The sequence below is a fragment of the Rhinatrema bivittatum genome, chromosome 2, assembly GCF_901001135.1.
Source record: "Rhinatrema bivittatum chromosome 2, aRhiBiv1.1, whole genome shotgun sequence".
Classification (NCBI taxonomy): domain Eukaryota; kingdom Metazoa; phylum Chordata; class Amphibia; order Gymnophiona; family Rhinatrematidae; genus Rhinatrema; species Rhinatrema bivittatum.
This window is the reverse complement of record NC_042616.1, coordinates 623837059-623841471: the sequence shown is the minus strand read 5'-3', so window position 1 is coordinate 623841471 and position 4413 is coordinate 623837059. Positions and strand designations below refer to the sequence as shown.

At 42.8% G+C, this 4413-nt stretch overlaps 1 non-coding gene across 1 annotated transcript; it reads left to right on the top strand.

Moving 5' to 3' along the window:
• Positions 1-3481: 3481 nt before the first annotated feature.
• TRNAA-AGC lies at positions 3482-3554 on the top strand. The gene has a single exon. It is a non-coding gene; the product is annotated as a tRNA-Ala (tRNA).
• The last annotated feature ends 859 nt before the right edge of the window (positions 3555-4413 follow it).

Genomic DNA, 4413 nt, shown 5'->3' with positions numbered 1-4413 from the left:
GTGGTCCGTGGAACTGGGCACACCAGTGAGAGGTCCTCAGAAGAGATGATACGGTAGTTGTCCGCAGCACGGGGTACAGCGATGAGGGTTCCTCACTAAAGATGGTACGGTAGTGGCTCGCAGCTGGGGTACACCGATGAGGGTTCCATACTAGAGATGGTATGGTTGTGGTCCGCAGCGCAGGGTACACCGATGAGGGAAAGATGGTACGGTGGTGGCCCACAGCACGGGGTACACCGATCAGGGTTCCAAACTCAGAACATGCTTGTGTTAGCATAGGAATACTCAGACATCTAACATGCACCAGGAACTGAGACCCAGCAACGCAATGCTGGTATCTGTAGGTAGCCTTCCAGCCACTATAAAGCCCTTTTGGACTGCTGCTGCAAAGCAGTTTGTGCTTGAGGACAGACCAAAGGCTGAGGACTCAAGACACGACGTGATAAAGTCTTGGACATGACTCTGAAGACTTGGAACAAGATGAAGGCTCAGGACTTGGAACAAGACGAAGGCTCTTAGAGAGTCTGGCACCGCTGTGCACTCTACACAACCCCGAGGTTGGTAGTGGATTATGCCAATAGTGGTGCAGGCACTGGACTCGAAGACTTGCCACAAGACGAAAGCTGGAACTAGAACTCTAAAGACCAGGGACAGGATTCAGGAACTCAGTCTCACACAGGACCTTGGACTCAGACTCAGGAACTCAGATTCAGGAACTTGGACACAGATTCAGGAACTGAGACTCTGGAACTTGGAAGACTGAAGGCTAGAACCAGTGGAAAACTCAGGCAGGATACAGACAAGGAGCAGGAACTGAAGACTTGGACTCAGAAAACCAGGAAAACACAAGAACCAGGAACATGACGTGAGACCAGGAACATCACAAGAATGAAAACATGGAGGACCTCCAACAATGAAGACAGGAAATAGAAAATCTTAAAGGATCTGGAGATCACAGGAATCCCTTGTGAAGGCCAGGAGCAAAGACTGAAGAGCCCTTATATAGGGCTGGCAGGAGATGACATCATCAGGGGGGCTGAGGGGTTCTCCTGGCACGGTCCCTTTAAATTCTAATCAGAGGCGCACACGCAGGTGTAGGGATGGGAGTCGGAGGCCCACAGGCTGTGAAGACCACAGCAGGAGCCGTGGCACTCCTTCACTGCATGGATGGCAGAGGTGGCATTTAGCCGGCATCCATAGCCGGCGGCAACTCTCCCACCGTGGAGTGTGTCGTCGTTGGGTGAAGCAGTGCTCCAAGTCGCGTGGAAGCAAGTGCAGCGGCGGCATCAGGAGATGAGTGAGCCACTCGTGGGGCATTCACATGAAAGAAATCACAACATATAGTTGTTTTAATAATTAAAAAACAAGGAGAATCACAGCATCTTAAGGGACATTTCTCATGTGGGAAGTGTACACACCGTGCACTGTCGCTTGCTGGACTGGAATGGCCACCTCCAAAGAAATTTTGCAGTATTCATTTTCACTACTGTACTAATTGTGATACTGCATGGGTAGTATATGTATTAATTTGTCCTGTGATTTAATTTATGTGGGAAAGACTAAGAGACTTGTGAGAATTAGATTGAATGAACATCAACGTTGCTTATCAGCCAGGAAAATGAGCGCACCAATTGTACAACATTGTTTGGAAAATAATCACATATTTATGGATTTACAGTGAGCAGAGACTGACAACTTTCCAGAGTTTTCTTGAAAAGGCAATAGGGAAGACTAGAACCAGCGGAAGACTCAGGCAGGATACAGAGAAGGAACAAGAACAGAAGACTTGGAAACAGGAAACCACAGGAACCAGGAACACGACAAGAGACTAGGAACATTACAGGAATGAAAACATGGAGGACCTCCAACAATGAAGACAAGAAATAGAAGACCTTGAAGGACTTAGCGTCATTATGTCTAATTTACATATTAGGCACAGTACTATCCAAGTTTACTATACTATACAAGTTTATTGTAAAGTTTATTGTTTATTGTAAATGTTTATTGTTTATTGTAAAGCACTGTTGCACATGTTCGTTCTATTTGGCACAGCTGCAATGTTTCTGTTAATTGTGAACCGATGTGAGGTTACTAAACAAATGTCGGTATATAAAAACTGCAAATAAATAAATACTATCCAAAGGTTTAAATCTGGAAATTGACTGGTTTTCCCTGGTGTAATTTGAAGAACAACAGTAAGATTAGAATCAAGAAATTAAAGGCATGGATGAGAATAAACACGCTTTAGTAGGATGTATATTATGCTACACAACTGACGTTGTGCTGTTCCAGCCAATGAAAATTTAGAATGGGTAAGGTGATGACTGGAGGACATAGCAATTTTTCTGTAACACTGGAAACAAACAAACACCAAAAGTTATTTGTCTTAGATCCCCTGATGCAGGAATCCTTAGGCATTCCAAAACACAGACTGTGTCAGGTTCTTGCCTGTATTCACTGAAGCTACAATAATAGTTAAGTGGCTGCTTTCCATTTGTTTTTAATTGCAATAGAGAAAATACATAAAACATGAAAAAAGTTATGGATCCAGAATGATTTTTAAGGGTCTAAAGTAGTCAGGGCTGGTGCAAGGTTATTAGGCTCCATAGGCAAACCTTATAGTGTGGCTTACATGCATACACTCTTTTTTTTCTCTCCCTCCTAGATGCAGGCAACAGCAACAGCTTTCTTCTTGGACTTCCATGGCATCAGGAGACCTCCACTCTCTTCCTTGTTGAGCAGACACAGCTCCTGTCCTTGACCACATGGGCCCTCTGCTTCTGCTGCCTCTCTTCAGCTGCGCGGCCCGGCCAATGTTGCCTCTCTTCAGCCACGCAACCTGGATGATGCTGTGATGTGTGACCCTCTCAGCTCCTTCCAGCTGCAATGATTAGGCATCCTTCTTCCTGCCCGCGCGGGCCCACAACACATTTCCTCTTCTGGTCCCCACCAGTGTTGGAAGTCGGGACAATTGGTTTTTTTTTTTACAATTCAGAGCAGGTCCAGTGGAAGCAGTAAGTGGCTGCTGAGCCGCCCCCAAACCTGTGGTACTCTATGTGGTCGCCTAGTTCACCTAGTGCTTTCACCAGCCCTGAAAGTAGTGGAGTATCGCTTGAAGCCTATACCATTATAATGGGTCTTTGAGTATGATGGACCTACTTTTATACAAAAGAGTTTTAAATTAACATTGATTAGCTTTATATGTAAAATAGCTTTGTTTTTATGGGCTTTTTTTTTTTATAAATTATTGTGCTATTTTTGATTGAGAAGAGATTAGCTATTTTTAGTCCTATTGTAATATAACCACATTTCTACTCTCAGACTGTAGTATGTTAATGGTGGGCAGATAGAATGAGTTCACTGAACATTGGTTTTCTCTGAAACTTGAGCTGGGGCAAAGACTCTAATTTGCTTCCAGAACTAGAGCATTGACTGAGCTTCTCCTCTTCAACAGAACGTAAACACAGCTTTAGACCTACAAGGGGAATTAGCTCAAATGGTAGAGCGCTCGCTTAGCATGCGAGAGGTAGCGGGATCGATGCCCGCATTCTCCAGTTTTACTTTTATTTTTACTAATTAATTTTTCATTTGAAATCGTAACCCTTTAACTATGCTCTAGCCCTCTTACTTTTCTTTGAAACTTTTCATGAACTCCTACATTTATATTAAAGTTTACAGTTCAGTAAAATATTTTATGCTTGATTACTCAATCTAATAGAAATATGAAGTACAAGAACATATGTGAGAACTCTCGGTTTTAATTCATAGTCTTTAGGTTTTGATGCAAGCTTTGGTATCTGAAAGTGTTCCCAGGTTTTAAAAATCTGTGACCTCCACCCAAAAAAAAAGAAAAGCTATGACTGTAACAGAGCGACAGCATTTCAAAAGCAGTGTATGAGAAAAAGACGTCATATTTCCACATACTCTGCTGGTTTGACCCCCGTCCCTCTCTAAGCAGCAGCTATCTATAGCACAAACAGAAGAGAGGAAGCCGCCCCAGCTTAAGTTATGTGTCTCTTACAGTTTAAGCTGGCAGAGGGGTGAACAAGTAATAGAGGCAGCGGGCACAGACAAAAAAGAGGAAATGACAAAACAACGGACTTGGACAATAGCTACAGATATACACAATTTGACTTCAATAAATTTGGAGGGCTTACAATGCTGTATCGAGAATGTAGGAGTCGATCCTACCCCTTAACACACTTAACAAAGCACTTTTCTTCCTTACACATACATCAAATAATGACTTTTTCAAATTTAAAATGCTTCCTGAATGTCACTGTTAATATAAAAAATTAATGACAGACATGATAATTCAAGCAGATTTTTCTGTATCTCACTTATTTTGTTTGGAAAAAGATTCAAGCATTGAAAAATCTATGGGAAATGTGGATATTGATTCCACGCCCTTTC